The sequence below is a fragment of the Pleurodeles waltl genome, chromosome 9, assembly GCF_031143425.1.
Source record: "Pleurodeles waltl isolate 20211129_DDA chromosome 9, aPleWal1.hap1.20221129, whole genome shotgun sequence".
Classification (NCBI taxonomy): Eukaryota; Metazoa; Chordata; class Amphibia; order Caudata; family Salamandridae; genus Pleurodeles; species Pleurodeles waltl.
This window is the reverse complement of record NC_090448.1, coordinates 1,145,494,504-1,145,515,341: the sequence shown is the minus strand read 5'-3', so window position 1 is coordinate 1,145,515,341 and position 20,838 is coordinate 1,145,494,504. Positions and strand designations below refer to the sequence as shown.

Below are 20,838 nucleotides of genomic sequence, written 5' to 3'. Positions count from 1 at the left end.
GAGGAGGGCCTCGAACACGCGAGCAACAGCGTGGGCGGGGGTCAGGGGCACGGACACAGCAAGGTGGTGCAAGGCACAGAATACAGTCACAAATACGGTGAAAACGGCACAATGCACACGAGTCTAGCGATGCTTACCTGAAGCCCACTAGACACCAGGGATGAGGCGCAGGCGGATGCCTGCGGGTGGAGGAGGGCCTCAAACACGCGAGCAGCAGCGTGGGCGGGGGTCAGGGACACGGACACAGCAAGGTGGTGCTGCGGACGTGGGGGAGCGAGCTCCTGACCAAAATCAGGTCAGAGGTCGCTCACCCTCGACGCGCAGCACCAGCCATTAAGAAGGGAGGGGGGAGGGAGGAGCAGCTGGGAGGCGGGAGGGAGCGGCGAATGGGGGCGCGAGGGGGGCGGGTCCGCAGGGAGGCAGCGGCGGGGAAACACGGCTCAGAGAGCCGGCAGGGTAGCGCACAAGGGGCAAAAGCAGTCACAAAAAGTCAAAAAAGCACAAATGGAAGCAGATGGAGCAAAAAGGCACAATAAAGCAAGGCACAGAATACAGTCACAAATACGGTGAAAACGGCACAATGCACACGAGTCTAGCGACGCTTACCTGAAGCCCACTAGACACCAGGGATGAGGCGCAGGCAGATGCCTGCGGGTGGAGGAGGGCCTCGAACACGCGAGCAGCAGCGTGGGCGGGGGTCAGGGGCACGGACACAGCAAGGTGGTGCTGCGGACGTGGGGGAACGAGCTCCTGACCAAAATCAGGTCAGAGGTCGCTCACCCTCGACGCGCAGCGCCAGCCATTAAGAAGGGAGGGGGGAGGGAGGAGCAGCTGGGAGGCGGGAGGGAGCAGCGAATGGGGGCGCGAGGGGGGCGGGCCGCAGGGAGGCAGCGGCGGGGAAACGCGGCTCAGAGAGCCGGTAGGGGAGCGCACAAGGGGCAAAAGCAGTCACAATAAGTCAAAAAAGCACAAATGGAAGCAGATGGAGCAAAAAGGCACAATAAAGCAAGGCACAGAATACAGTCACAAATACGGTGAAAACGGCACAATGCACACGAGTCTAGCGATGCTTACCTGAAGCCCACTAGACACCAGGGATGAGGCGCAGGCGGATGCCTGCGGGTGGAGGAGGGCCTCGAACACGCGAGCAACAGCGTGGGCGGGGGTCAGGGGCACGGACACAGCAAGGTGGTGCTGCGGACGTGGGGGAGCGAGCTCCTGACCAAAATCAGGTCAGAGGTTGCTCACCCTCGACGCGCAGCGCCAGCCATTAAGAAGGGAGGGGGAGGGAGGAGCAGCTGGGAGGCGGGAGGGAGCGGCGAATGGGGGTGCAAGGGGGCGGGGCCGCAGGGAGGCAGCGGTGGGGAAACGCGGCTCAGAGAGCCGGCAGGGGAGCGCACAAGGGGCAAAAGCAGTCACAAAAAGTCAAAAAAGCTCAAATGGAAGCAGATGGAGCAAAAAGGCACAATAAAGCAAGGCACAGAATACAGTCACAAATACGGTGAAAACGGCACAATGCACACGAGTCTAGCGACGCTTACCTGAAGCCCACTAGACACCAGGGATGAAGCGCAGGCGGATGCCTGCGGGTGGAGGAGGGCCTCGAACACGCGAGCAGCAGCGTGGGCGGGGGTCAGGGGCACAGACACAGCAAGGTGGTGCTGCGGACGTGGGGGAGCGAGCTCCTGACCAAAATCAGGTCAGAGGTCGATCTGTGATGACTTTGAATTGCTGTCCGCACAAGAACAGGTGGAAGAGGCTGCAGGCCCACTGGATCACCAGCACCTCCCTCTCTATCTGAGCATATCGAGCCTCATTGTCCGGCAGTGTTCTACTATCATATGCAATTGGGACCCTTCACTCTTCTCCTGCAAGAGGACTGCCTCCAGCCCAAAAGGGATAGCATGAACAACAAGTCCTGTCTTATGTTTTGGGTTGAAGTAGGCCATGGTGGTATATGTCAGTACAGCATCCTTCACCTGAAGAAATGCTGTGTCAGTGTGTTCCGTCCACTCCCAAATGATACCTGACTTTGTCAGGGCTCTCAGGGGTTCAAACAATGTGGCCAGATTCGAAATGAATTGGTCACAGTAGGTCGCCATGCCAAGGAAGCTCCTCACCTCTGTGACGTTCTTGGAAATTGACGACTTCCGTATTGCTTCAAACTTCCTGGGGCCCACTCTCAGCCCCTCTCTTGAGAACACCTACCGAAAAAATGTGATCTAATTCTCATAGAATAAACACTTCTTGTGGAGTGTCAGGCCACGGTGTGCCAGCCTCTCCAGTGTTGCTCTGAGCCATGCATGATGTTCCTCCAGGGTCTCAGAAAAGATCAGGATGTTGTCAATGATGTGTAAAACACCTACAAAGACGGAGACGGTCTCACGGATGGTGTTTTGAAAGACCTCTTCCACCGAGAATATGCCAAAATTTAGGCGAAGAATACGAGCCCCAGGTCTTTAGCCGTGTGACAGCCCAGGAGAGTGCCAGTGTCACCTTCTGTGACATGGAAGTGGGCCCTTATTGACCGCCCTTCACTTACCACCACCATTTCCACTACTCCTACCAGTGGTAGCTGTTTTGTGCCTCCATAGGTGTATATCCTTTCTCTGGTGAGAGTCAGCTTAGAGAGTGGGGTTATCATGTTGAGCTGGGTGGTGTCCATGACATTGACCCAGGTTACCATGTCAATTAGAGCCCTCACAAACATGCCTCCGATCTTCATTGTTCACAAGGGCGTTTTACATTTCTAGTTGCTTTCTTCACTTGCAAAGGAGATGGTGAACACTTCGCTGTCATCATCTTCATTGAGCACAGGACGGGCTCTCCGACTACTCTGCGATGACTGGCCCTTGGGCTACTCTTCCTTGATGGACATCTGCCAAAGAGCTGCCCTCCGCTAGTCCCTGTTCACCGCTCTCTGCCCTCTCCCTTCACTCTGCCACACTTTTGCAAAATGGTCCAGCCGCCCACAACGAGAGAACAAGCATGCTCGAGCTGGGCAGACATCGAGCGTTTGGTGCTCAAGGTTGCATTTGCCACATCTGCCCTCCAGTTGTCGCGGAATGTTGGAGATGTGCAGGTGTGTGGCCGTCTCTAGATAGCGTTCACCTGCTCCTCTTTCACCTTCACAAGACACACTAAGCAGGGCAAACACTCTTGTCAGAGCCACCTCCATGTTGTCAGCTCGGCTGTTCGGTAGCTCCTGCGACCTTGCCAGAACAAAGATGGCATCAAGGGTGATTCCCAGCTCGAGTAGGATGAGCCTTCCCAGGTCTGCCCACCTGCTGCCCTGTATGAGCTGTATCCTTATCTCCTCCGATTGGTCAATGTTGATGCAAGTGCTCACCAGTTTCCTGAGGCATGCATAGAAGACATTGACTGACTCATTGTCTAGCCTATCGCAGCTTAAACTGCTTGTAGCCTGGGTATAGCTGAGAGTCGAAGTTCCATTCCAGTGCCCCAGCGGAGGTATCAAAGGGCGCATTGTCACCTGTTTTGGGCAGATTTTCGAACAGTTCATACAGCTCTGTCCCTCCAAAGTGAAGCAACAGCAATCTCTTCACCACCCTATCCATTTTGTGTGTGGCACGGAAGTAGTGTTGCATTGATGGGGCGGGCAGCAGTGGAGGGTGGAGTCTGTTGTGGCTCAGACATTGCGCGAGCCACACCCTGTGGACAGTAGGCCTCCAACCCCTTTTGGACCTGGGTGAATGTGCAATTAGTCACAATGCAGGGGTCAACATGTGACTGCTCCTTCCAACTGAGTGTTTCCTTGCTGGGGACTTAAGCATGTACTGCTGGTCGCTGCCTGCCCTACACGTGGGATGTGCGGGCTGCTGTTTCTCAAACCTCAGGGAAGACAGGGTTAAGGGACACAAAATACCCCCAGACAGGCAAAGCATCTGTTGATGCTCCTCTTGCATATCCACGAGGGTTCAGTCCTCAGTTTAGCTCCAGTTGGAAACCATCCAGGCGCTGTGGTGCTTGCAGCACACCAGCAGGAGGCACTGCAGACTCTCTGTCAACGCGGGCTACCAGCCACACGACCCTTTCTCACAGAACAGACCGATAGGCAGCAGATACACCAATGCCTCAGCAGGCAGCTAGGAAGGGCCCACAGCAGTAAGCCCACCAGGCCTAACCACAAGCCTGATTGGGAGCGCCCTGTGCAACGCAGCATGAGCGGAATGGCAAGCTCTCCTTCCACCACAGGTGGGGCCATGTTGATGGCACCAGCGTGGTTGAGACTGGCTTCGTTGCCAATATGGAGCTACAGCAGCTCAGAGATGCAGGTAGGCCGGGATCTGTTTGAGCTGCATAACAGAGGAGACAGGGACACTTAGTATGGCTGTAGCTGGAGTGCCAGCTGCTGCTCCATCCCCTTGGGCTGTGCCCGGCCCTCGGGTGCAGTTGTAACAAATGTATTGAAGAGGCCAGGTGGCATCCATGGGAGTTGTGAAGTAACAACTCCACAAATCATACATGGCAACAGATCTCAGTCACACAGGAGATTGGTGAAGCCAAAAATGGCTTTATTTTTAGCTGTCCCTCCTCTAAAATTGCCTTTACTTTAATGTGTGCCAACAGGGAAAAACTAAGTCCCCTATTTTATTTTCAGAGTTTCCCTCTTCCTGGTTGTAAAACTTTTGGACATATAACACACAAACATCTAGCATAGTTAATAGATTTTTAACATCAAGTAAGGCATGACAGCTAACTACAGGATGCCCCCCTCCCTCCATTACGCCACTCAACGGCCAGGTCAAAGTGCGAGCGCGCGGACAGGGCCAATAAGAGTGCGGCTAGGTGCGGGCGCGCGGATCGACGGGTGCCGTGCGAGCTCTCCAGCACGCGGCCAGCGTCGGCCTCCGCTTCCCGCTCCTTCGGGATCACGTGCCAGGGCGCAGGCGCGTAGGCGGCGAGACGCACGTCACGTGACAGGCGCGCCGCGCTAGGTGCCTTCCTCTAATGGGAACCAGTCGCTGGTGTGACCTCATCCCAGGCGGAGGCCGAGGAGGCGGGGGCGGCGGAGGAGGCGAAGTTTGTCGGCACAAGTTGAGCGCAGGGGGCGGTGATCTGCGCGTTCGGGTACAGCGGGGGAGCAGCACCGGCACCACGGGTCACCCTGCCCGGTCACAGGATACCTCCCCACCAGCAACGGTTTTTCGGACCCCCCCCTCTACAAGGGAATCTTCTGGAATTGTAGCCGGTGCTGGCAGGTTGCGGTCCCCACACCGGGGGAAGGGGGGGACACTGGAGGCGAGGCCCGTCCCGAAGCATCACGGAGAGAGGGGTTGAGGCCCCCGGTGCCGCAGCTGTGTTCACGAGAGGCGTGGAGCGGTAACCCTGCAACCCCACAACCCCCCACGGCTGGACCGGCTCCTGCCTAGACCCCCTTCTGACCCCCACCCCCTACAGGCACGGGAGCAGCCCCGTCACACCCACTGGAACAGGCAGGATCGCCCCCGCCCACAGTGCCACCCGTCCTCACACCTGGTGAGTCTTTGTGCCTTCGGCTGCAGATGCCTTTGTTTGCACCCTTCTACTTGTGCAATGGGTTTTGTGCTTCGTATTGGTGTCGGTGGGTGCACCCCTTTACTCCCTTTGCTCCGAAAACACTTTCTGCGACTGCCGTGGCTTTGTCACCGTGCATTTTTTTTTTTATGCGTAAAATTCATATTTTTATGTGCTGCATGTCTGTTAAAATCCATTTTTCTATGTAAAACTCCTTAAAAAAGATTATATTTGTGTTTTGTAATGCCACCTGCTTTACTGATTCGATAAGTCTTCCTTTATTGAGAGGGTAGTTACCGTCCATTAGTAGCGTAGTGTTGGACAAGTGGAGGAGGAGTTGGTGTCTTCACCTTCTGTAAACGTTTGGGCATGTGGAAGTGTTTCTGGAAGACTTGGCTGCATTTGACAGTGTACCGGGTCACATTGATTGCACCAGTTATGTCCACCAGCAAATGCAGGTTTTGTTTCATCAGCACATTGAACCTTTTCAAATATTGTATTTTGGTCCGTTGAAACAAAATGTGTCTCGCCTACGAGGGTCCCTGCGTTATACCCCATAATACACAGATTGTGTTGCTTTTGACTCGCATATATAAATAGGCTGCAATTGTATATATTCCACCAAGTGTTCTGTGTGATGCGTAAATGACCTAATCTTACAGCTGGACGTGGCTCGATGTTAAGAGTCACACTTGTCCTCTGCGCTGTGCTGTGTTTATTTATTGCACTGCAACCCTCCGGGTACCCGTGCAGTGCTTTGCAAATGACATCGGCTACCCAGGTGATGTAGCGTTGCCCCTGAAACTGCCGAGCCCCTTAAACTGTTTTATCATGGAGCAGTTGAACCACAGTATGGTGATGCCTAAAATGCGATTACCGATCGAGTAGTTATGGTGGGATTCACAGCGCCTAATGCAGGGGTTGCTGCGGTATGCTGAGTCTCTGGCAGTCACAGTGTCTGCACAGTAGGTCATCCTATCAGTGAGCAGCAGTGACCTTACTGGAGGGAACTGTTCTGACAGTCTTTTGACTTTGAGCTGTTAACAACGTCAGAGTGATACCGACTTTTCCCTTTTAAGAAGAAAGTCAGAGGACTCCTCTGTTTTTCTATTTTAAGGTTTATAGCTTGGTTTGCTGGGCCGCCTGAAATAACTCTAGTTGCGCTTCTTAGAAATTGGCGTTTTTCGTCTATGTACCTTTTCTTTCTTTGGTTTGCACTTTCGCTGGGCCCGGCAGCTGAGTCGACGGAATGCACCCGCAGCCGTCATTAGGGTTTTACCCTGAGGGCACAGGTTGAATCCCGGCGTGTCCTCTCACCTTCTAGTAAAATGGGTACCATTGAATTGGATAACAATGAACAGCTGTTATATTGTGCCTAGAGACCTCCGTTTGGTTGAACAAGTTCTTTACAAATTCACAGGTTCTGATCAAAACCCAAGAGTGGATCCTGTTGGACTTCGTTGTATTTCGATACAGTTGTCTGCGCGCTACTGCATTTTAAACGCCCTGGCCGTCGCATCTTGAGCTGTAATCTGCACTTTATTTCGGTATCTGTATGTTTCTGCACTATAAAACCTATATATCCTTGTCATCTTTTAAATAGTGGCATGAAAGTATAACAGTAAAGCAGCCTGCTACAGTTGTTGCTCGTACCTGTGGTTTGCATAGACCTGTTCTGGTTTCACGCTTCTCTTTGGAATTTGTGTGTGGTTTTCCCCCCTGTGAAAGGTATTGTCAAAGACAAAAGGTGTTTACCAACTGTGCCTGGGAGAGCTGCAATCTGAGCCTGGCACATCTCTCCACACGCTGTTTCTCAGTTAGAAAAAAATGCGTTGGGCTGAAATTCAACACTTCTCTTTTTCAGTCCCTGCGTTTGTGTACATTTTGAATGTCTGTGCCGCCGTCGCATACCTAGAGCAGCCAATTTTAAAGGGGAAACTCAGAACATGTGTTTTTGAGAGATTTCAGGTGCTGATATGGCTTTTCTTGTGAAAAGGCAACGATATTATTACTATTTTTGGAGCAAATCGAGTTAAAAGGGCACATACATCATTCTGCATTGTGAATATTGCATAGCTGGAGCAGTTATTTGACGGAAATGTATATTTAGAGCCGTACATATGGGTGCGTATGAGTATCTGCATGGGTGGCCCACGTAATTGATTCAACAAACGATGTCCATATCTCCTTCTATTCCATAAAGCACTCCTCACATCAAGTGTCACCTAATGCAGAGGTCTCTGCGTATTTTTAATCGTTTTGGCTAGGGGTGCGTGCATCGTTAAGTCTCGCACCCCTTGTCAGCTGGTGCTAAAGTTACCGCTGTTTAACACATGTACATCTTCCGTTTTTCAGAATTCACGGTTGGTGTTTCCTGAGTCAATCAATTTTTTTTCGTGATGTAACTTTGAGTCAGTCGTGAGCACATGTTTGTGGATTTCTCTTTGATGAAAGAGCCTGGCGGAACGTCTCGCCAAGTATTTTCGTGTATGGGCTTCCTTCTCATATGCCACGCATGGCCGACGATAATTACTGCTGCTGGATGGACACGCCATGGAAACCCTTGGCCGTTTTTATGGAGCTCTTGGTAAAACCTCTTGTTGAATGTTCGTGAACTTCTGTCCATGCCAGTACTTCGACGTGCAGGCTCAACTCCTAGATATAACCACATGTTAGCAATCCAAGACTGAAGAACGTTGCACAGAGGCTCATAAACTGTGGGTTTGGAGTCGGTTAGAAAAGGGTGTAATTACTAGATGTTTCCTTTTCAGGTGTTGCCTCGTCGGTTGTTACACTATCTCATCCATCAGAAAAATAAAATGTGGGATTTCTAATAGCTGATGACATTCAGGAACGATATTTTGTCCGTCACCTCATTGCTTTTTTGTAGACAGTGTGCACTCCGTGGCATTTTGCAGATATTGTCATGTAACATGCATTTTGCATCCACCGCCCCACCATTTACGGTGATTGGTCTCAAACACACATAGCGTAGTTTATAAGAAACGAATTGTGCAGGAATTGCTTCACTCGAAGCACTGTTACTTTGTATTCTTTCTGTTTCTCTTGTGATTAGGCCTAAGTAGATTCTGTCATTCAGCCCAGTAGTATTTCTTTTGCAGTTTCTGCTCTTCCAGTTTATTATTCAGTGGGTATTGTTTTTTTGCTTTACCTCCTGCAGCCCAGAAATCATCGCTCGCAGTCCATATGTTTGGCATGTTCTAGCTAAAACATTTTTCCATGGGACCTGGAAATTCAGTTGTATTGGAAAGAATCGGCAATCAGTGAGGCTGGTTAAAGGGACTGTTCTTGTTTGTCCAGTAGAAGGTATCACTTTACCTGCGGAACCCCTTTTCTGCTGTGTTTGCAGGAAGTTAGTGTGTACTTATTACTGCTTCTACGGAGAGTGAGGTGGGGATGTGGTAGAATTTGTTTGACGTGGCAGGTGAAAGCGTATATTGTACGATTTCCTCCTATTGTCGGTTAATCCATCATAGCTTTTTGCATCCACCTTCTGAAAGAACATTGCTACTTTACACCCTGAGAGATGTAATTGCAGAAGAGGTCTGTTAGTGGTGTTCACTATCTTGCATTGATGCATCTGGCCATTTACTGACAGTGTTTATTACTGGTCGAGTGGTGTTCATGCGAGAGAGAGTGGTCAATAAAAATGTCCTTTCTGCAGCTACCTCTTTTAAAAATCTTTTTAGGTTTTGCGTTGCTCAAGTTCTTTTGATTTTATTAAAACTGTAGGTATCATAAAATTATAGGGGCTGTCAGCCAGCCCTCTATAACAGTTGTTTAGTGATTATCATTCGCATTTTAATTCTACCCACTACAGCGCGGGGCAGTGTGTCAGCCTACTTTTAGCCATAAGCAAATTCAGTGTGAGCGACGGCATTCTTCCTTCCCTTTTACAAAGAGCACATCTGTTACAAAGAACACATTCACACAAAATGGTTCTCTTAAATCCCAAGGACTACTGTGGAAACTCTGCTTTTGAAATCAAATACTAATTTTACTTTTTGTGAGTGTTCTTATGTGTTATTTATAAAAAAAAAAAAAAAAAAAAGAACTTCACAACTTTCTAACAATCATGAAAATACCATGGCAAAGCAAAACAAGTATTGAAAAAGCCAAAAGTCTTGCAGCTAACACCAGAGCTATCGGCTTTGCCAGTGCTTTTTCTACTTGGTAAGCTGTGTAATGGGGTATAGCAGTGAAGATGGCTTTAGGCTGCGGTTTTTGGAGCACTTTTAAATAATCTCAATACCATCAGCTGCATAATGTGAAACTGATTTTTAAATTTGACAATTGCTTGACCGCAAGATTTCAGTTTTTAAAGCTACAATATGTCTGCCAAATCTTGTTGATTTTAATATGCACCAAAGAATATTGGATCAGTGGAAGGTGATCTGCCAGTAGTACTTATAGAAGGGGAGTTGTCATTCTGGCAGGCTGTAGTATCCCTTGCTGAGGGTGGTCCCATCTACCCAGCGTTCTTTGAGATGTATCCATTGGAAGAAGCTGGTAGCAATCTCGTGAATCTGTAAAGAAACTTCAAGGATACGTTTAAGAACTCCCACATTTGGTTTATTTGCTAATAGTTACTTTCTTTTGTTTAGGCACCACAGTTTGTACTTCATACAGCAAGCATATTTGTACTAAACAAAATCATTTTGTGCTCTGACAGGTGAAGCCATGCACGTTTCTCAAAGCTGTTAAGGAGCATGTATATACAGTAATATTTGAAAGAAAGGGAAATTTAGGGAAAGTAAAAAATGGAGCAAATATTTTTATATCATACATTACACTCAGACAAGAAGTCTCGCTTGTGTGTTGCAAAGTTCTCATGTTACTCCATGCATAAGTTGGCAGTTGCTGATCTTGTAAGTGTAAAATGTAGCCTCGTCGACTGCAAACCCCACATAATGATGTGACAGGGTGTATCTGATACGGATTTGCTGAGTTTGATGCCTGGTGCGTGCACCAAGGCTTTGTGTGTGTGGGTACATATATTATTTTTTCACTTCACGTTATTTGTGGAAACAACTGTAGGGTAAGTTAGTGTCTCTGAAGGAACTTGAATGGGAAAACAAGCCTCATCACTTATAACTGAGTTACAGATCACGTTGGTCCAAAGAAATTTTTAGATAGAGTTGGGATGTGATTTTACTTTCTCCAGAGTGTCAGTCTTGTATACGTCTCCTGTGTTTTGTTTACCCTTTCTGGGCATCTTCTGAGCATATAAACACATTTTTCTGCAGGTAGTCACCACTCCATGTTGGAGCTCCACAGCCGATTCTGGTCACCTCATGACTACTTAGAACCCTTGCTACTCCTCTCAGTAGCACTGCACCCCAATATTCCCAACATTGTCTAAGCTGCTAATGTTCAGTTATATTATAGGCCATCTGCAAGATACTGGTTAGTTATCAAAAAGTCTCTGTCCTGTTTCATAACCGAAAGGACTCCATGGTCATGAGGTGTGGTAGTAGTCAATTGCACTAAAGAGTGGTTTTCTAGATAAGTAGTCAGTCAGACTTGAAGTGTCTCATTACCTTGTTCCAAGCATCAGTCTGTTGCCATTGGGAGATAACTTTCTTATTCCAACTGTGTATATATATATGTGTGTATATATGTGTATATATATATATATATATATTTTTTTCTAACCTAACGTTGCTTGCACCATGAATGATCAGGCAAACTTGCACCTGTGTGCAACATCCAATTCGAATTGTTCAAATATTTTCAGATGTATTGCTATGACATTTTCATTGTCAGTTAAAAAACATTCTCTGATACCTGTATCCTCGTTGACTTACTCGAACAGAACATTTAGTTAGTGACCAATGACTCTATTTTGTTGCTGGGTAAAGAATATATTCGTCCCATGTTATCCAAAATCTTGGCTATCTGACATATATCTCTAAATAAATTTTACATTAATGTGTTTGTACTGTAGTCCAAGTTTACAACATCGACCAGTATATCTTTAGCAGATGAGCATATGCCTTCTTTCCAGAACACTGCCACAGAAGTCTCCAGTAAACATTACAGAACATCATACAATCCTATTTATATTCCAAGTCGGAAGCTTCATTTATGTAGCTTTAGTGTCATCTGTTTGTAAGGTCTTTGAACTTTCAGTTCCTCCATTTTGTTGCTCGGGTGGTCATCCTCTACAAAAACGGTCACATTTCAACCTGCCATTGGTATGATCTTGGGCTGTACCCCACTTTCCAGTCCCTCTCCAGTACTTCTCCCCTTTTGTGCCAGGCAGGCCGAGGGGTGGCTCCACTTACTTTTATGAGTTGTTGTGTTGCTAGTTACAGAATGTTTTTTCCCCATTGAGTCCCTGCCCTCCAGCCAATCAAGAAAATCCTGAAGGGAATCCAAATGTCAAGGCTTTCTTCTAGAAGTATGCATAAAGGGGCAGCAGGCAGCATCCTCTATTTCTACATTTTTGCAACTTAGTTATTTCTTGACTTTTTCAAATATTATTTTCGCTGCATTGCATTAGCAAACTCTGGGAACAGCTGAATAGCAGTCTTTGTGTTGTATGGTAGGGTCGCACATATCGCCACCTAAAGGACTGATCAACCGTGCTTCCTGTGTATGCAGATTTTAAAAGCTTGACTAGCTCAGAGGTTCTGGCAAAATGGTAACTGCATTTGTATGGTGCCTAGTATCCCATCGTTTGTAGAAACTGAAATTGTTGATCACCTGGCAGTTGTGTGGAATTCTTACTAGTTTAATACCATAGCAGGGTACAAAATACCTTATTGTGGTCGTGTTATTCATCAACAAGTTGTAGCATGGCAGTAAGGCTACATACACTGATATGTACATTATGCACGTCGGTCCACATATTTTATGTAAAGTAATGGTTAGATTTGACTAGGGTGGGCTGATTGACACCTACGTCCTAGTGTTTTTTTGTTATGTGATTGTCTGAAAGCTGGTATGTCTTTGGAAATGCACAGCTATTAAGACTTGGATAGGTCACAGGAGGTGCTTTTCTCTTCTGTTTTTACATTTTATTTCTTCTTTGTATCCTGTTACATCCATCAGGCTTAAGGTTTCCCTGTTGTAGTTTTTGTTCCCCCCACGTTTGTGACCTAGATGTTTTGCCACCTGTAGAGCACACAGCCTGGATTTTTTCTGACATTCCTACATAAGTCACTACCTGATGATCTATGTTCTGGTTTCATGCCACCAGATGCATGGCTCTTTTTGCTTTGGGTAGGGTTTCCTCTTGTTAGAGTTGAATGTATCGTGGATTGCAGGGAGTCGTGGGAGTGCTCATTCTTCCCAACAGTGTGTGTGTGTGTGTGGTTCCCAGACTTTATAGAACCACAACATACTTCTTAGAAAAAGAACCTTTTGCAACTCCCCTACCTTTTTAAGGTTCATGTCGAGGGGTGATTTTGTTTTAATGTAACACAAGCATTGCATGGTAGTCCATTGTTTATTTACAGACTGCACATCATCCATTGAAATGGCCACTAACTTTGCACAGAAATACAGTTTTACTCATACAACTGCTCAGCACACAAGTGATGATATGTGCTATTGAGTTTATATGAATATTTATCATTTGTGCATCATCAAGTAAAGTGTCTTGATTTGTTTTGCTCCTATTCAAATCTCTGTTCTGAACAGATTTAAGATTTTTTTTTTAAATGTGCAAGTTTTGCTTTTTAACTAGTGAATGCACGTATTTCATTTACATGTATTTTACATTTTGCTGCGTTTATGAAAAAAATAATAATAATCCTACAGGGTTTCCTTTAACACTCCCTCTACTCCAATAAGATTGCTACATAATTCATTTTAAAAACTCCACTCCCTTTGCTGTCAGGGAAAGCACCAATTTTATGTGAAAATAATAAACAGCAGTTTGTCTGAAGAACTAGCCTGGCGTTTGACACCTGTCTTTAAAGCACTGGGAAATGTCACTAGAGAAACAGAGAAAGAAATTAAAGGCATCTTTATTTATTGCTCACTTTCCGACCCACCAGAGTGTCGCGGCCCAGAGTTTGGGGAAATGCTGGTCTAGGGCATAACTAGAACAGTATTCCTGGGTTTAATTTTGTCTGTGTATGATTTTCTATTGATATGGGATTGGCCTGCCTGGGAGACTTTTGTAGTTACAAGAGCCAGCATTTGCAGGTTCCCTTATTAAAGCATTTGGTATGAGTTTCTGATTGTGACATTGCTGATCGGACAATTCACCAAAAAGACAAATGGAAATTCATGTTGTGTGTTTTTTTTTTTTTTTTTTTTTTTTTTTTTTTTTAAATAGTTATTTCGCTTTGAGCCTTTCTCTTCGAGAACTTCCAAGGCAGTGACCTTCGCTTTTAGCCCACTTTGTTTGACAAAAGATGGCTTTAACTAGGAATGTGACAATTTTATAGTTGCGGCTAAGAACACATTAAATACTCCCTCACAGTTTTCTCTCAATAGACGTGTTAGAAAGTTTTCCTTGAAAGTTGTTCAGCAAATTTCCCACACAGTAGGCCTCATTGGCTCAGTAAACAAATATATACACACAGATCTTTGAGTCCACTGAACAATGGGCAGGAAATGTCATGTGAAGGAAAGACGACGACAGGTCTCTTGAGAGCATAAACTTCAGCTGACTCACAGGGTGCCCATGCATGCGAATGGAACGGCCCAGGATGGTGCTTCAGAGTGTGCAATTCCACCTGCTCCTTTCCTGCAATGCGTTAGTGTATTTATTTTCTTTTATAGGGAACCTGACACAGAGCCAGGAAGAATGACCGAGTTGTATTGGACACCTAGAATACAGAGCCACAAAATAACGCCGGAGTCGCATTCTTCTGCATCCCTTTATTTGTGCTAATTGAGGGCGAGTCCTAAGTCCCCCATACTCTCCTCCATCAGTGCAAGTTTTAAATTAGTAGCTTCTACTCTTGTGTATTGTTGTTCAATCTGTGCACCGACGGGTTATGTTTCTTATTTGTTTGACTACAGAACTGGTGGGGGGGGGGGGGGTAGGGTAGGGTAAAGAGTCTTGCAATGCTAACCAGTACTGCGCTTTTGCACTAATTTCTCATTGCTGCCTCAACATTTCTCTTGTTTGTTCAACTACCATTGCACTTTTAGGCACTTTGGAATCATTGAAGATGAGGGCTTCAAGATCCCTCTTCTGTATCCTTTTGAACCTTTCACCCATGGGTGCATGTAGTGCTGGACGTGACTTTGGGAAATCAATCAGTCAGTACATTTGTAGAGCGCGCTACTCACCCTTGAGGGTCTCAAGGCGCTGAAGGGGGGGGGGGGTGGTGAGGGGGGAGGGGGAGCTGCTACTGCTCGAACAACCGGGTCTTGAGGTGTCTCCTGAAGGACAGCAGGTCCTTGGTCAGCTGCAGGTGGATGGGGAGGGTGTTCCAGGTCTTGGTGGCGAGGTGGGAGAAGGATCTGCCACCGGCTGTTGACCTGTGGATGGGTGGAACGGTGGCGAGGTTGGCGGTGTCATAGTTTGGACTCTTGCTCTAGGCAAGACTGCTGGTTTAAGAATGACAGTACTTATGTTTGTAGGTCGACTATGCCTATCCTACAACTAGTCGCAGCTGTCGTCCCAACCCTTCCAGCTCACTAGCAGCACCTCACCAAAAACCCAAATAGTAAAACAGGGGTGTGGAATTTATTAAAATATCTACTTGTCCAGGGGACAGGTTGCTTCTCAAATCTACTTGTCCTGTAAAAAGATCTACTTGTCCCTTTGGTGCCATGTAGTGTGGCGACAATTTATGGCAGCAATCTCATTATGTAAGAGCTCTGATAATAGCGTCTCTGATTATGCCAGGGCTACTACCTTAGTAGGGCTTGAATACTTGCAGTTTCAATCCCTACTGTAGCAATTTCCTTATTTTTCCACCATTCTGCAGATCTGCATACTGGGGCTGGAGGAAGCAGTAAGCAATAGTTCCAGGGCTGGAATGCCTTTGAGTCTGCAAACCTACTAACCTCCATGTTTTAAAGATTTTCACCAGCTTCTCTCTAATATTTTCCCATAATAAGAAAGGTTGGACATTTACTCCTGACAATGGCAGAATTAGAACTTCTTCCAGGGTTGGGAAGAAAGTGGCTGGAGGGAAAATGAACTTGCAAATGCTCAATAGATTTTCACATGAGCAAATCTACACATCGTATTTACCCATGCTAAAATACAGTTCACAAATATTTTATAGGGGTACGACATATACCATGGGTGCACTTTTGTGACTTTCTTTAAGAATTTGGGGCCACATGTCAGTAGGTTCAGATTTGCGACCCGCAAATTGCGAGTCAGAGAGACTCGCAATTTGCGAGTCGCAAATCCGAATGTAGGATGGTGTCCCTGACACCATCTGTGATTCGCAAGGGCTTCGCAAATGCCCACCTCATGAATAATCATGAGGTGGGTCGCAATTTGCGACCCCCTTGCGAATGGCGGCCCTCACAGGGATGGTGGCCTGCTGGAGACAGCAGACCACCATGTCTGTGACTGCTTTTTAATAAAGCAGTTTTTTTGTTTTTTTTGTAATGCAGTCCGTTTTCCTTAAAGGAAAACGAGATGCATTACAAAAACGAAAAATGAAATGTTTTCGTTTCATTTTTTCAGAGCAGGCAGTGTTCCGCAGGACCACTGCCTGCTCTGAAAAAATGTTTACAGTGACATTCACAATGGGGAAGGGGTCCCATGGGGACCCCTTCCCTTTAGCGAAAGTGTTAGCACCCATTTGAAATGGGTGCAAACTGCGATTGGTTTGCGCCCGCGTTCGCGGTCACAAAACAATCCTACATTGCACTGCGAGTCGCAATTAGGAAGGGAACACCCCTTCCTAATTGCGAGTCGCAAACCTGTTTTGCGATTCGGTAACCAGGTTACCGAATCGCAAAACTGGGTTTGTGCATCGCAATGTGCTTTTTGCACGCCACAAACAGCGAAAGTCGCTGTTTGCCACATGCAAAAAGCTACCTACATGTGGGTCTTGGTCCCTAATTAGGTCTGGTGTTAACAAAACATTTTGTTTTTTATTAAACTTCTATTTCTCTCTCTTTCGGCTGGCTTTACTGTGAGCGATCACATTCTGCTCTTCCACAAGGAGCATATTGGCACACAAAGTAGTTTTGTTCAGTGTCAGGAACTACAGTGGCAATCAGTGACGTAACAAAACTGGAGGGTGCCCCTTTGAAAAGAACATGGAGGAGCCCCCTCTCCAGACTCACTCAGGCCAGGTGCTGAAGGGGCCCCCAGGAGGGCGGCTGCGGGGCCTTTGTTATGCCACTGGTGGCAACGTGTGCTTTTAGAGTTAAAAAATTTTTTGGTTTTTTTTTTGCCAGTGTTTGTTACAGTGTTGAGGGCCTGATAGCTCCCACAACAATAAAGTGTTACAAAAGCCATGTCAAAACAAGACACGCATTGATGAAACTAAAAGACTTATAAAAATATGTCAGATCAGTTGGCTTTGTCAGTGTTTGTTTATTTTCATGCTTCCCATAATCGTGTTGAAAATGATTACACTGATTCTCCATTAGAAATATTTTTGGGAAATACTAGCATGCACCAACACATTTTACTAAATGACACTTCATTTGCATCTAATCAGAGAGCATTCTGGGAGCATTATACTTAGCCTCCTAGCCTAAACTTTTCAAACATGTGCATACACGTTTTTTTTTTTTGCACTGGAACCAACGTCAGTAGTGAAGTGTGACCTTAAAACATTTATTTACAGCACTCACCCTAATAATGAAGGATTTCAAATAATGAACCATAAATACAAGTTCGAACAGCATTATCTTTTGGAAACATATTACCTCAACTGCAGAGAGTTCCACTCTCTGTAAACAGGCAGCCAAAGGGTTTGTGCTGCAGAGGGTTGGGCCTACTTGTCCCAAGGACAAAGTAAACATAAAAACTTGTTGCCCTTGACCCCAAACAAGATGTCCCGGGCGTCGGGCGATAGGAATTCCACATCCCTGAGTAAAAGGTGATTTGTGGCAGCCTTTACGCATGGACTCGAGAGTATGACATCTCAGGGAGTGTCGTAGTTAAACAGAGATTACTCCTTTCTCACTGATACATCATGTCTCATTCAAACACAGGCAATAACGAAGATGCAGTAAAGTTTCAATGGTCTTTATTTAACACAACTGCAATCTGCGATATGTTGCATGGGCTGCAATGATTAGGATAATGAACAGTGCAAGAAACAGAATTGTAAAGACGAGTCATTATTACAAAGACCCCCACCATCTTGCAATAATATGAAAAGACATAAGGTGTGTAATATGTCCTAATACCCTATCCTAATAGTCCTAACCTCCTACCTAAAGGAGAGCTGGGTATGTTAAACCTAATCTGCCAATGCCATGTCCATGAGAGGAGCCCCCAACCCTCGTTACCTTGGAATGAGGTCTCTAGCTCATACTCCGTAGAAACACGTAGACTGGGTCAGCGTCAAGATGACGTGCAGTATCAATATCAGCGATGGTGGCGATGCCCTCTGGTCGGAGTCCCTCTGATTATCTGTCTAAAGTGTGATGTATTTATACAGATCTACTTGGACCCCTGACGCAAGTGTGTTCCCAAACAATAGATAACAGGCATGCTTGGGGCGGCAATTAATATAAACAATTCCCTCGAAAGCATAGAGAGGGAAAGTCCCTAACAGTGAACACCTACTGTTTGTTTGTCTTTGCCACTTGATCTTGACGCCTTAAAGCGGTGGCACTGATAATGCAAAGCATAACAAGTTGCCTAACTATAAACAAGGCAGCCACCTTAAAGGAATTAAATAAGGAAATGGGCTAAGACAGAGCAAGCTAAGTAGGTTAAAAGTCACTAGGTGACGGGGGCATGAATCTGCAAACCGAAGGCTAAGCTGACCCCTGTTATCCCATTAAAACAAACTAGGATTCACTAAAGTGGAGCGGAGCTGTCGGTTCGGGGTGTAGAAGGTGAGTCGCTCGTTGAGGTATGCTGGTCCGGCGTTGTGGAGTGCTTTGTGAGCGTGGGTGATCCTCTTGTTGACTGGGAGCCAGTGCAGGTCTCTCAGGTGGTCTGTGATGTGGCTGCAGCGGGGATTTCGAGGATGAGGCGTCCTGTATGCGTTGCAGTCTTTTCTGGAGATTGGCCGTGGTTCCTGCGTAGAGAGCGTTGCTGTAGTCCAGTCTGCTGCTGACGAGGGCCCGGGGCAACCGTCCTTCTGGTTTCGGTGGGGATCCACCTGTAGATCTTGCGGAGGGTGTTGAAGCAGGAGGATGAGACGGCGTTAACTTGTTGGGTCATGGAGAGCGATGAGTCCAGGAGGAACCCCAGGTTGCGTGTGTGGTCGGTGCGGCTCCCATTGTGGTCGGCCACCAGGAGTTGTCCCAAGCGGAGGGGGTGGAGCCGGGGATGAGGACCTCCATCTTGTCTGAGTTAAGTTTCAGGTGGCTGTTCTCCATCCAGTTGGCAACAGCCTTCATTCCTTCGTGGAGGTTGTTTTTGGCGGTGGGGGGCCTTGGTGAGGGAGAGGATCAGCTGGGTGTTGGTGGAAGAGACAATGTTGAGGATGTGAGATCGGACAATGTTGGCAAGCGGTGCCATGTAGACGTTGAAGAGGGTCGGGCTGAGGGAAGATCCTTTGGGTACGCCGCAGATTGTTTTGGTGGCTTCAGATCGGAAAGGAGGGAGGTGGACTCTCTGGGTTCTGCTGGTGAGGAAGGAGGTGATCCAGTCCAAGGTTTTTCCGTGGATTCCTGCATTGTGGAGGCGGCCGAGAGGTCCAGGACGATGAGGGCCGCGGTTTCGCCCTTGTCCAGCATGGTCATGTCGTCGGTGGCGGCGATGAGGGCAGTCTAAATGAAATAAATAAATGATGCAGCTCAAGGATGCATAGCACAGCCGATGTAGTGCAAGATGATGCATTGAAGTGAGGCTGGTAACCACACATGAGGGATTTGGTACATGTGAAAGAAAGCAAGCATGCTGATGTTACTAGGTAAATGCAGCACCATGCACGGTTGCACAGGTGTCTCTTAAGGTTGTTGAGATGGCATTAGTGTGTCTGTTGCCACCCAGTAGTCTCTTGATTTGTGTTTGTCTTTAACTTTTCCTCTTAACCAGATAAATGCAGAGTGATTGCTGACTCTCACCCCTGCCCCCCCACCCCCCACCGATTGATTTCCAACCCTCTTAAACATGAGTTCAGTTCTTGGGCCTTCTGTTGGTAGTGATATAATCATGACTCATTTCTTTCTACCTTGGATAATAATTGCAACAAATTTGCTCCTCTTCTCCCGCCCCCTTTGACTTTTCCAGGTAATGGGGTCTCTGGGGAGAGAAAGGTACAGTGCCCTGATTGAGACAAATAAAAGGTGTTTTCATTGGAGAATGAATGCACAGCAGTGTAAACACGGGACCTTTTAGCCTTAATGCTGACCATTGGTTATGTTGTTGTAAACTCCTGTTATGCCCAGTTTTACAGTGTTGCGCTGCACATGTGATGTGCATGTCTTGATGTTCGTTTTTTTTGTTTTTTTTTTACATTGTAACTACTGTTGTAGTCTTTAAATAACCTTTCTACTTTTAACTGTGGACCTGGCCACCGGCAATCCAAATGTAACATTTGTTGACCACCAGAAATCCAAATGTAACCTTTGTTTGGTCTTAACTACCCGGTGTCCCTCGAACCATATCTATCAACCTACCTTGAACAGAGCTAGAATGAACAAGTCTCTTGTGCTCCCAAACAATAATTCTTCTTTAAACTTGATCATCCAAAATGAGTTAAATTGTGTGCATGTCATCCTTCTGTTGTCCAGGTTTTTTTTGTTTTTTTTTCAGTTTGTCTACAACCTCCATCACCTTGCTGCTCCAGTTCCTTCTTTTAGGCCTCCTTTCGAAATTGCTCCAATATTGATTACATACAGATTTTTCTTTAGGCACACATTCCCTCTGCAGTTCTCGTACTTCCACCTGGGTTAGTATAGATAATCTGTTGTATTTTTTTTCAACTTGAATGTACTTGCCATTAAATGTATGCTCTTGAAGGCTGATCACCTGCTTTCTTGGTCATGCAGACACTGCAACCATTCCCTTTTCTGCAAATAATCTCCCTCTGTAGTTTAATCTGGCTTGACCAGAGTTTACTTCTTCATAAGTGAAATAATAAAGTTCAGACCCCCTCATGCAAAAGCCATGGTTCTTTCTATTTCTTCAGTCTTGTGTACTAAAACTGCTCACACACGTTTGGCACTGGCATTAGTGATGACTGCTGTCTCCCTTTGGGGTTGTTTTGCTTCACTAATGACCAAGCT

General features: G+C 46.5%; 1 protein-coding gene across 7 annotated transcripts in view; it reads left to right on the top strand.

The window, feature by feature from the left end:
- Positions 1–4,942: 4,942 nt before the first annotated feature.
- Positions 4,943–20,838, top strand: part of SIPA1L1 (signal induced proliferation associated 1 like 1) — a 701,300-nt gene continuing 685,404 nt past the window's right edge. For 3 of the 7 annotated variants that reach the window (XM_069208957.1, XM_069208956.1, XM_069208951.1), the window contains exon 1: positions 4,961–5,499. The gene's annotated coding sequence lies outside the window, so the exon portion shown is untranslated. Of the gene's footprint in view, positions 5,500–20,838 lie in introns of all 7 variants that reach the window. The other 4 variants (XM_069208955.1, XM_069208953.1, XM_069208954.1 and 1 more) reach the window with 3 other exon arrangements.